Here is a 14,190-nt window from a genome sequence, read left to right as displayed (position 1 = left end):
GTTTGCTTACTTGCTTTGCTAAAAAAGTGTACATATACAGTCCTTTAATAGACTTTTGGCATTTATATTATTCGGATTTAGTATATATAAGTATATATATACTAAATCCGTATAAAATAAAAAAAAGTATTATATAAAAATAAAAAAGGAAACCTTTGCGCAAAAACAAGTGCGCGCGTGTTCGTGAGGTCACTCTTTTATTCGGTAATAATTTAATTTTAGAATACAAAGTACATAATATTTTTAACATTTTAAATATGTTAAAAAAAGGAAGATAAACATGTGGAATACATGGCAATTATATGAGATACAATAATTATGATAAAAGTTATGTTTTAAATTTTTTAGAATCGACTGAGCAAAAAGAATTTCAAGAATAAAGTTTCTATATTCTATAAATAGTAATCTATCAGTTAATTTGACGTAATAATTTGTGATCTTTATTATAATATTTATTATAATAAATTTTTATAATATTTATTATTTCCACGTGTATATTGTCATTAATATATATATAACAATAAACTGTTAAAAGTACACCGATAAAAGTACAGAAACCGATAAAAGTACAGAATATATTATAATGTTATAGAAGCTTATAATCTCATAGAAGCTGTCTGTGAATATTGTTTAATATGTACTGATTAAAATAGTCGTAATAAACGATGGAATGCTGCAAAGTATTCAAATTTTATTTCTTTTTCTATTCTTTTTCTGAATCACTTTCTTGCTTTTTGTAATATAAGATTATTTGATAAAAGTAATAACTTCGGACATTATTGAGAAAATATGGATATACATAGAAATGCATTTTCCTTGGCATCCTAATCGGTGTCAACTATTGCATGTATCGACCTACTGAAGAGAAGACCCGTTATGCGATATCTTCCTTTCTCTTCCGCCGCAATGGTATTCTTATATTCTCTGTCTCACTTTTGACATTTAGTACTCCGACTACACATCAAATAATCTCGCATCGTTATTTTTAAATCAACGGTATATTAATGCATGTACACTATTTTGATGTACATACGTAATAATTTGTCAATTTCAGTTAATCCTTTTCATTTTTAATCATGCAAATTAAACATTGCATTAAACATTTAGTAAAATTCTATTAGAGTTAAATGTGATAATGCTTGTGTAATTAGTAGATTAATTAAATTAACAAATAATATTAATAATAAATGAAATACAAATTGTTTATGTATTTTTTAATGAATATTTTATTTAGTATCAGCTTGGATAATTTAGTATTTTTTAAAATTATTTATAATATATAACATTGTAGAATTACCTCTTGTATATACAATGCCGAAAAAAATTATTTAGGTATTCACATGTCATTTGTGATTCATATTTTACGTTCTGTTATACGTTATTGCGTCTATTTTACTTTACAACAAATAAAACCCGGCTTGTCTAATATTCAGTGTAGATGCGTTTGCAGCTAAGTTTAGAATTATTTTCGTTATTTTTACGCGACCGCCTTTTAATTATGACAATTTTGTATAATAAAATTTCGCATTTTTCAACATCCCTTCTTTTCACACGTTATATACATTTTCCGGTATTTTGTTTTTTTTTATTAATAATATTTGTAATCATATGTAATAAATTTTAATGTTTTTAAACAAATAGATATCTAGTAAATTTTAGAGTTCTTAAATATACGTAAACATACACACATAGTTGTTAAAGTTTGCATATATATATATAATAAAATACTGTTAAATATGGTTTCTTTATTTCTTATAACGACAGTTATTAATTTAGTAGTTAGTTGTAGTTGCAATAGAGAATATGTTGGTTGACTACGAAAATAATTAATATTCTACATTATACATCATTGAATTCTCGAGTTATTACTATTGTTAGTAAAATAATTGTTGATATTAAATATATTAATATAAAATTATTGTTAATAAAAATTTTAAATAATTTAAATTAGATACTGAACATTATGAGAGATAAAATGTAAAAATGTAAATTTTAAGATTGTTCTTATTTTTTTAATTAAAAATATTTTAACATTTTGATATTTTTTGTTGATAAATGTTTTAATTTATGAATTAATTATATTAAATAATATATGTAACGTAACATACACAAATTTTTTTAGTTCCTAATTGTGAAATAATAATATAATTTTATAATTATATTAAATTATGATATTAAAAATATATGATTTAGAATATCGTGTCTTTATTTATAATTTTTTCTAAATAATTAATAATTTATTAATATTTTGGTTTAAAATAAAATTTGTTCAATAAGGCACAAGTGATATCAGAAGCATATCCCGATCTGTTACCTGCTATTTGATGCAAACTGTGACACACTGACCCGAGGTGCGTTTTAGAATGAATTTAGTAAATGGCCGTGCCCCAACATTCACGTTAACGGTGCTCCGATCCGATAGAAGGCGCATTTTAATTCACTAGTCGCAAAGATCTGACGTATGACCGCAGCATTTAAATAACTTTTAAAAAGACTGATTCTTATTTCTTGGCACGTAACGTGATTGGACATTTGTTATGGATATTTGTACCATTTCTAATAACTGTTTTAAAATTGGTCAAATTATCTGCATAAAACAGATTTGAACGGAATTTATAAATGTTACGCAATTATTTTGTCATTTTCTTAAAACAATATACATTTAATCCTGTGCTTTTATAATAATATAAACACACACACACACACACACACACACACACACGCGCGCGCAGAGAGAGAGAGAGAGAGTCTTCATGCATGAAATTTTTTTAGTTAAATCGCAAACGGAATGCAATAAAAGCGTTAGAAATAATATCCGTTTGGATTGGCACTTAACACACACACACACACACACACACACACACACACACACACACACACACACACACACACACACACACACACACACACACACACACACACACACACACACACACACACACACACACACACACACACACACACACACACACACACACTCTCTCTCTCTCTCTCTCTCTCTCTCTCTCTCTCTCTCTCTCTCTCTCTCTCTCTCTCTCTCTCTCTCTCTTTCTCTCTCTCTCTCTTTCTCTCTCTAACTTAAAAATGTTAGTTCTATTGACCTAGTATGGATTCAATAGATGAAAAACATGAATGCACTTGTACACTTATAAGGATTTTATGGATTTTTCTTTTGAACCAAATATCTGATTAATAAATCATTTAACTATCGATAATAATTGTATTTTGTGTTGACTAACTTCTTAGTGTTAAAATAACGCGATGTACGGGTAAATAAACATAATACAGATATAAAAAATAAATTCTAAGGTAATTAAATAAAATCCAAGCATTAACATATTATAAGTGTTAACTTCACTACAGATATATGTTTCCCCAATTTAATAAAATTATTACATTTTTTATGTTAATTTTTTGCATAATATTTGTGTTACTTTATATATTTATTATGCGTTAACACAACAAAAAATGAACAGGCCGTTTAGGACCATGTAAAATGTGTTAAATTTAATATACAATTTTTATTGTGGCTATGTTCCGAAATTCACTGGTAGTATTGAAAATTTATAGTTTATGTAACATGTACTATAGATTTTCAGTACTGGCAGTAAATTTCGGAACGCAGCCTGTGTAACACTGTACTGACAGCAGGAAAATAATTACAACCGCAATACATGGTTAAATAGACTTGAATTTCTGGATATATTTTTCTCTTTTCTAATGCAAAATAAAAATGTAAATCAAAACAAATAACGTAACCGAATTTCTCTTATAATTTGTTCTCCTTTTTTATCATAAATTTAACTGAACTTAATCTTAGAATATCTTTCGAATAACAATCGCAAACAGAAACGAATAATAGAAGAAACAATTATGCCATATGCAACAGACATTAAATGCTTGAATACATAGCAAAAGTTTTAGTTCGTATTATCAAATAGAATTTACACATAGAATTACACATTATTTAGAAAAAAAAATTGTGCACAAAAATATCAAAAAAATCAATAATACATGCTCATATCTGTTTGTAGTAGGTGACGAAAAAGTTTTCTACGACACAATGTATTATCACGACGCGTGACAACATCATTAGACGCACGTTATGATGGTATTATGAATACGGAAACAAATTTTCGCCGTAATAAATATTCCTTGATGCGGAAAGTCTGTACATATAAAAGAATATGTTTTGCGATTAGAAAATATAGTAGTTACATAATCGCTAATTAAGTAATGTGGAACATTAATTTCAAGGCAAATAAAAAGTAATTAAATTAATAACTTTAATTAATTAATTGATTAGTTAATGTTACTACAGTGCAAATTACAGTTACTAGTCAATACAGCACATTTTTTTGAAATATTTAAATTATTATATATATATAATAATTATGTACACGAAAAAAATTTTATAGTAAAAATTACTACACCAAAAAAAAAAAAAAAATGTTAATGTGACAAAATTTTTCAAATAAATTAAAATTTTGTCAGTTCAAGAATTTATGCATTTAACTTAAGTGCACAAATTTCAATTCAAGTCAACTTTATATAGTTAATCGAAATATATAAATACTTGAATAAACAAAATTTAATTTAATTGAAAAATTTAATTAAATTAACATTTTTTTCTCAGTGTATGGTAAATAATAAGCGCGGACCAAGCAAGAAATTATGAAAGTTTTTATTATGTTTTTCATTAAATTATTGTAATATTTACACACTACTTATAATATTCTAAAATTTCTTCTTATAATCCGTAACTGCTATCGTACATAATAATTGTTACTATAAAAATTTTCTCCTGTATACATATATACACGCGCGTGCGTGTGTGTGTGTACATATGCGTGAATACGCACGCACACACACACAGACACACACACGCACGCACACACACACGCACGCACACACGCACGCACACACACACACACGCACGCACACACACACGCACACACACACGCACGCACACACACGCACACACACACACACGCACACGCACACGCACACGCACGCACGCACGCATGCACGAACGCACGTACGCACACATATAAATATACACTACAAAAAATAATTTATATATAAAATAGAATCAATAAGTACAAAAACGATTTAAAATTTATTTTTTAGTTCTTTGATTTTGTAGAGTAATATAATAGATATCAGAATAATATAATATTGTAATAAATAACATGCAATAAATAAGTATAATACAGCAGTTAACGATATCCATTAATAATGAATTTTATAATCTGTATCGCAGAATTTCATGCATCGACAATGAAAGTATTGGTTATTTCCGCTTCACAATTGCCAATTACCAAGTGTATATTCGTTTACATTAGAAAATAACACTTAACTGCTCGCACATATGCATTAAACATCGCCCTTCGGTGGTCTTTAGGGAGATACGCAGTGTCTGTTATTCTTTCTTTCTCTCTCTCTCTCTCTCTCTCTCTCTCTCTCTCTCTCTCTCTCTCTCTCTCTCTCATTCTCTACATTTAATTCATATTGTCAATGTGAAGAATTTCTCTCAACATTGTACAACTGTCATTGCATTAACACTTTAAAATAACTTATTTTGCTTAAAACATATTGTTAAACACAAAAATCTTAGAAACAAATTTTGTTTATACTTTCTCATTGTTAATTTATCAACGTTTTTTACATTAAAATTTATACTTAATGAATATGTAATAAGTATAAAGTTGAATAATAAATATAATAGTACTATATATATTAAATAATAAACTATATCTTTTACTTTTTCGTTTTACTTCGTATTTTTTATACACGCAGATATTACACAAAAATATAATTACCAAATTTGTTTTACTATTTAAAAATTATATTAACATATATTGTTAGTACGGCAATGCCATTTAATTAGTTTTTGATAATAATTTGTTAACTTACATATCCCAAATCAAATGCACTTTTCTCTTCATAACACTTATTGTTTTTATTACACTTATTTATGTTTTATTTATTACCGCGCGTGATTACTTCTGGTAATACACTATATATTCACAAAACAATGTCACATAAATATTACGGGAACACAATTTTGTAACTAAAGCAGCATTTTTGCATATTTCCATAAATCTTTATCCACGCGAGAAGTCCATGTAATAAACCGAACGCCGAGACAGCCTAGAAGGGTCTGACAAATTTTGTTTAGAAAGCGGCACATGTATTAAGTGTGTGTGTGTGTTTTGTATTTGTGTGCGTTTGTTCCCAAGCAAGTACATGTCACGTGTCCCTTAAGCTTAGCTCAGAAGGGTAGAGGTAGCAATAGTAGGACTATTGTCGTGGGTACTAGCAGCCGATGCTGCACTCATATGCCGTAATCATCAATGGAGGGTAGTTCTCGGGATAATTCTTGATAGGGGAACTGGACCCTTGCGCTGTGGACTAAACATCTGTCTAAGGACTCTACCACTTGCATTATATTCGTTTTACTACTTTCGAATAAAATATATTTTCTTCTTATTTTATTATTTGATTAAATATTTAAGATCAGTTGCTGATTTAGATTTTATGAATGTTTATTTATATTCAATGTTCATAAGATAAGTTATTTTTTGTAAAATAAGCAAAAAGATAAATATGAAAATATAAAAAACCTGAAAAATGCAATAGCATAATATTGTATAATTAAATATTATCAATAAATGTTTTCTTTATTACTGTTAATATTGTTACATATATACTCTTCTTCATTCAAAAATAATTATTTTGCAGTAGTATTTCCTGAATGTGTATGTGTGTCATAAGAAACGTGTGTTGTTTTCAAGATCGCTTTAATAATTTTGCACATCATTTAGAACTTAAAGTTTAAAGGTATTGTTTGTCCTCATTGTAAATTATCAACACGATATAAAATCACAACATTTTTGACTGGCCTTAATTGTTGTCAATTGCTACCAATTGTCGAGTGACTGTGCTATCTCTCTAGCTGTAATTTACTTGTATTGAGATGACATTCAACAGTCTTCATATCATTACGTATATGCTATAATATATATATAATGCTATTATAAAAGGAGTACATAGTGATAATTATATTAACAATAACAAAAAGTAATGATTATATTAGTCTTTAATTATGTAACATAATGCGCATATTATTAAGTGTTAGATTGTCCGTATTTTTGTTTATGTAAATCTTTTTGCCAATTTAGAATTAACTTTTCTCCCAGTAAAATTTAAATTCAAGACTACACTCGTTTAAAATTGTATTTTAAATATTTTTACAATAAATTCTTAAAGATTTAATAAAATAAAAAGCTAGTAAAAAGTGTATAAAAGGGATTTTTGTAAGATATAAGCGTTAAAATATAAATTTTAATCATATATCGAACAATATGCACAAATCTGCACGAACATGCTTGAATCATTTTGGATTCTTTCTTTTGTTGTGTTCATAATAATTATGTTTAAAAAACGATTACTATTTAATATAATAGTTTATTTTAAAATGCATTATAATTCTTTTCAAAAGAATAATATGTTAATATACCGTTTTTATGACCATAATCTATAAATTTCATTTGCATGCGTGTACAATGTTTTGATAAATATACCGTCCTTCTCTGACTTATTTGTAAATAAAACTTTTAATATAAAAGATTTATTTTTAAGGTTTACACATATAAGATTTAAGAAAGAAAAATTACTTAAGAGAACTACAAATAAGAAAATAGACTGCAATTGATACTAGTGTGAATAAATCACGAATTTATTTAACATTAATCTTTCAATAAAACATCAATTTTTATGTATTTATACTATGTATAATTGTAATGTGTGCAATGTTATAAAAGTGCGTTTATTGTTACACATTTGGAAGATACTGTAATAATCATTGTAATATTTCTTAATCCTTATTCGGTACTGTGGGATCAATTAGACCCCAACTAAATTCAACATTCAATTAATTATCGAAAATTCACGGAAATCGTGAAAATTTTTTTACACACTTAAATTTTAATTAAAACAACTATTTTGTCACAAAATAAAATATTTAAGAAGTAATCTGTAAAGTTTTTAAGTTATTAATGTTAATATTCCATGAAAAAATGATTTTATAGATATAATTATATATATGACGTCATATACAATTATATACATATAATTATATCCAAATTTATATAATTATATATGATTTATATATACCAGGATATATAATTATTTATAAATTATAAATTATAAAAATATATGGGTCTCATATATAATTTATATATGACTTATATATAGACTCCGTTGTTCTTGTTCTTTCATAATAAAACTATATATGATTTTATATAACTATATACATATATATATATATATATATATATATATATATATATATCTATATATGATCACTCAACTTCAATAGATCCAATTGGATATGACCAGATATTATTATATATAATCATATAAAGTATTTGCAGTTCTTCAGATATAACGCGGCAAGAACAATGAAGTCTATATATAATAATTTATATATAATTATATATGCTGGTCTATATAAATCATATATAATTATATATAATTGTATATGACGTCATATATAATTATATCTAAATCATTTTTTCATGCATTTTGTTCGTTCTCAATAGACTCTAGGATATGGGTTATGAAATTCCACTGAAGTGTACTGGGTAAGGATTAAATATATGTGTGTAAAATTAATATGTATTTTTGTAACATTTTATCAATCTATTATTAAAAATTATAATTTATAATATTATTAGTTTTATTTGTAGAAATAAAATGTTTACACATTTGTATTACTTACACTCCCCCCCCCCCACACACACACACATGTATGCGTGTGCGTAATAATTATTGTGCTAACCAGATTTAGTTATACGTATGGTATGTATACTATTTTTTAAATAAATAATTTAAATATATATACAAGTATTACCCACATATGTTATTGCACCAAAACATTATTGCCATATGTATGATCATTGTCAATAAATTTCAATCTGCATCACTTCATGTTTTAATTATTAATATCAGATATCTTGCGTAAATATCCTATAAAATATTGAAATTAAAAAAAGAAAGTATACAACTTGACGAGAAAAATCTCTTATGAGGATTTTCAGCAACTTGAACTGTTTCTTTCTCCTTATGATATGTTGTGTCAAGAAAGCTTTAAAGGTATACAATATTACTAGGAAGTTGACAGCTGTGGTCGATAACCCACATGACACTTCTTTACTTTCGTCGATGTGAATACAGAGTTATTGATTTTATTGTCTTTTCTTTGACGAAAAAACGGACAATTCAATTAGAAGCAATCGCTTTATGACTCCAACGATTATTAATTTATTTATATTTTTGCTAATTGTCCGTTTATGAAACAGAATCTTATCGCAATCATCAAGATATATAATTAGCTTTAAATACACAGTGTTTATAAGCCTGCTTGTCAAACCTCAACATTATTTTATATAAAAAATTATTTGATTAGGAAGAATTATGAGTACATTAATAGAAAAATGTGTTGTATTTGTGACTGTAATTACATAATAGAATAATTATAGTTGAGAATAACATTTTTATAGTAATTAATACTATAACTTTAGTAATAACAACCATATGCTATATTTTAAAACTATATAATTTATAATACAATTTTTTTACAGTTGGTAGCACAGGTACAAGTATACGGTTATTATTAGTTAATATTATAGTAATAATCACTATAAAAATAATACTACTATAATTATTTTACTATGCAATTATAGTCACAAATATCATATTTTTCTATCAGTTTACGAATAATATATTCTTTTAGATATTTATAATTAATTATGTTCTTTACATTATAATCAATTAACAATCGTGTTTTTTAATTTTAAGTTTTTTACTCGAATAATTTGTCATTTTCATTTTTTACAATATACAATATAAAAAAATTTTTAAATTAAAATTTTTAATATAAATTTTAAACATTGATAAAGTAGAGATTGCATATTTGTACAGTAGCGGAATTTGGTGCTAAATATAATTTTTTACTTAATTTAATACTCTTAGTTTATATAACTATAATTTTTCGCAATAAATTATTTAGTTTTTTCGGGTAAGAGAAGATTTTAAGATGATTCTGAGTATCAATATTTATCTTAATAACCCGTAGAAAAAAATTATGCAAAAATTACTGCACAAAAAGTTGCATATTTTTGTACATAAACTTCTGCAGTTTTTACAGATTTTTGTACAAAGTAAGTTTGTACAGAATTTTATGTAATGTTTTTTGAAGTTTTTTGTTTTCAGAAAAAATTATATTCTACAAAATATTCTGCAGAAAAATTCTGAAGGCGAAAATTTTGTACAAAAATCTATAAAAACTGCAGAAATTCATGCATAAAAATATGCAGTTTTTTGTGCAGTAATTTTTGCATAATTTTTTCTTATGGGAATTCTTTCAAGACTAAGGAAATTGTCGGCGCGTAGTTATATGAGCTAAGCACATTATTATAAATTAATAGAAAAATTATATTCAACACCAAGATCCGCTGTAGACCGAAAAGGCAATTTCAACTTTGTCGATATGTTTAAAATATTATCGGTCGAAGAATTAATTTACTATTATTGTAAAATTTTTAATGTAAAAATTTCATTTTTTACAATATAAAAAAGAATAAGACTGATAATAAGATAAAATGACGTGATAAAATATAGGTTAGGTTGTGAGAAGTATCACTGCATCGGTACAAGGGATGCCGAAAATAGTTCACGTAAAAGCGAAAAGAGACTATAGACGGAGTCATTGGAAAGTTTATACGGCATATGCAATCCGTTTCTAAATATTTGGTACCTTGATATAATGATATGTACTTTTTCTTATAAGTGAGCTAATTATAAAACTCTTGATTATAAATATATACCGTTCAAATCTTAAACACGACTCAATCCACTATAAAAGTAACTATATTGTGTACATAAACTGTTACATAATTTTGTTGTTTTTTTTGTATTTAGTCTATTATTTCTATAACTTTGTATTTAGTCTATTATTTCTAGAAACAGCTACGAGAAAAATAATAAAGACTCATGTTTATCGTTTTATACATGTTACTTTTGTAAAATAATATGCATATGTAAAATGTTTCAGTATTTTTATATATGTATATAATGTCTGATTACATGAGTGTGATCGTAAAGACATAGCAAAAATAGTAATAAGTGTTAAAAATGCGAGTGAGCCTTTTGTTATTTTATATACATAAACTCTATATTTGGTTTTAGTTAATAAATATTTTTAACATTAATTTTTAAAAGAATTTGAAAGAAATTACAGCGTAACAGATTTCAAATTATTGCATTTCCTAAAAATTGTTTTATTTCAAAAATAAGTAAGAAAAGATAAAATAAATTGACATATGTATGTGTACTTATCGGTTGAATAACAATGGTTTAGTTTCTGATGTTAAATATCAATATAATAATAATTTAATAAGTAGCATATGGAATTTGTGTACGTAATTACTAACTTTTTCAAATGTCAAGCGAGCCCTATCGCAATGCGCTATTTATTTTTTTAATTGTAATACATATAACCCTGTATTGTATGTTAAATGGCATGAGAGAGAGAGAGAGAGAGAGAGAGAGAGAGAGAGAGAGAAAGGAGGGGGGGAGGAGGAAAGAGAGAATATCTTGAGAAATGCCTTTAGAATTGATATATTAATAAACTTCATTATGTATATGTGAAATATAAACAAAATAAGAAGAGATTAAGAAATTAATCGATATGATATATCTAATATTTATTAATTAGCTGCACACTTAATTTTTGACTATACTTATGCAAATTAATCAATGACTTTTAATTGATCGCAACTAAAAATGTTGACAGTTTTTCAAATCTATAGATTGTAAATTACATTATAGAAAACCAAAATCCTCTTCCCGATCATCTAGCACGACAGTTATAATAGTATTTAATTTATAATAGTTTTTAATTTCATTAACAGTTTAGACTCACAATTTTAGTTATTGTTTAATTAAATCGCTTTATTCACCCTAATTGCATTATTGTTGTACATATGGTTGCATTTATTAAAGTGTTAATGTGGTAGTTTATTTAAAAATAAATATACATTAAATATTATTATAACAAAGAGCCTGAAACAATGGCGTACCGAACAACATAAGAAAGCTACTTTTAAAGTTTAATTTATTTTGAGTACCTTTATTATAAATTTAAGTACATATGTATAATAGAAAATATTTCTCTTTTATCGTAATCATTTAAATTATGGACTTTGTATTTTCTTTGTATTAAAAAAAAAATTGTTTCCAGATCAAACCTTACAACTAATAAGCATTTTTTTCAGGGTTACAACTTTTAAAACTTTTTTAATCACTAAAATTATTTTCTCTTTAAAATTCTTTTCTTTTTAAAACAAGATATTTTATCTCATATTTTGTACTAAAAATTACAGTATATTTAAAATATATAAAAAGGTATCAAATTTACGAAATTTGTTTATATTTAAGATATTAATTTTATTTTCATATATTAGAATATTTATTCATTATCAGCGTTCTCAAAATAATATTGCACAAATATGTAGGAATAAAATTATTGAAAAATGTATACTTAACAATTATATTATTTTCTGTATTTTATTGTAATGCATTTTTATAAAAAACACAAAAATACATACGCGCGCGCGCGCGCACACGCACGCACACACACACACACACGCACACGCACGCACGCACGCACGCACGCACGCACGCACGCACGCACGCACGCACGCACGCACGCACGCACGCACGCACGCGCGCGCGCAAACACACACACACACACACACACACCCGCGCGCGCGCGCACGTTCTGATGTAAGTGACATTTGACATTTATTAGTCATACTTAGAGTTTGATAACGTTAAATTATTTTTATAAAATATTTATTTAATGCTTAAGGTACTTTGTCAGCAAAATAAATAGCTGTTTCAGATAATTATGAGAAAGAATAGGCATCATATTAGAGCTCTTACCAAATCTTTTGAGGGCCGCGCCGGTCGGAATGCGCCGATCAATAAGAAGCGGAAAGGCACATGTCCCGATGGTTTCTTACGCCATGGTGTTTATAAAAATTAACATTAGGTATCTCCGACAGTATCGTCTGACGATGTTACACGTCGTCGGCGAGTCAAATGACTTTGTGAAAATTTCGGAGCAATGTCTAGTTAACGTATACAAATTTGACGTGACAACTATTGAATACAAGATTAATGCGATCAGACAGTGCTGATATTAACGATCGGACAGCATAATGACAATGAAGAGGCGGCGGCGACGGCGGCGGCGTTGGGACGGAAGCAGAATACGCGACGCAAAAGCCGAGAAAAGTCGGAACACTGGCTTGCCATCGGATAGATCGTCGACCCGACGCAGTGGCTCTGGTTACACGACGACGCACTGCGCCGACGTCAAAACGACGTCGACATCGTCATCATCGTCAAGGCGACGGCGCGCGGCGCAGTCTTCTCTCGTGCGCTCATAATTGAATCGATTTCTCGAATCGAACAGACATTTCGAGATATATATCGAAATGATCAGATTGCAGTGAATTGCTGCAAAATATTGAAGTAGCTCATTCTCTATCGAGAGTAACACGAGAATTTTGAGTGAACTTATAATGTATCACCTACATGTATAAAAATTCTTATTTTTATAAAATATAAAATATAAAAGTATATCCATTATATTTATAAAAAGTAGACATCACATGTTAAATGTAATTAATATACAGTATTGTTTAGTTAAATAATGTTTTTATTTGTGAATTATTCACAGGGATTAGATATAAAAATTTTACACAATTCTAGGTTATAGTATTTACTTATATATATATATATATATATATATATATATATATATATTTACGAGCGTTGACTAGTACGTTTTGGGACATCTTGTATATACATATGTATGTGTGTACACACACACACACACACACACACACACACACACACACACACCATACATATGTATATACAAGATGTCCCAAAACATACTAGTCAACGCTCGTAAAAAGGTAGAAGGGATTGAGATGAACATAAAAGTCCAATATTGTCTTTGGATAGGTTAGATTTTGAGTTAGGTTTTGGGTTAAGTCCGCCAATAATTGAGGTATTAATTTTTCAAATTATGCGAATGAAAGCGCGCCGAGA

General features: G+C 27.2%; 1 protein-coding gene across 2 annotated transcripts in view; it reads right to left on the bottom strand.

Moving 5' to 3' along the window:
* LOC105832136 (disheveled-associated activator of morphogenesis 1) overlaps window positions 1-13,456 on the bottom strand; it is a 43,829-nt gene extending 30,373 nt beyond the window's left edge. Inside the window, exon 1 of one of the 2 annotated variants that reach the window (XM_036289425.1) lies at window positions 13,012-13,456. The gene's annotated coding sequence lies outside the window, so the exon portion shown is untranslated. The remainder of the gene's footprint in view (window positions 1-13,011) is intronic. The other variant, XM_036289426.1, reaches the window with a different exon arrangement.
* Window positions 13,457-14,190: the final 734 nt, after the last annotated feature.

The sequence above is a fragment of the Monomorium pharaonis genome, chromosome 7, assembly GCF_013373865.1.
Source record: "Monomorium pharaonis isolate MP-MQ-018 chromosome 7, ASM1337386v2, whole genome shotgun sequence".
Taxonomy (NCBI): Eukaryota; Metazoa; Arthropoda; class Insecta; order Hymenoptera; family Formicidae; genus Monomorium; species Monomorium pharaonis.
The sequence above is the reverse complement of the archived record's forward strand: the minus strand, read 5'-3'. Positions and strand labels throughout refer to the sequence as shown.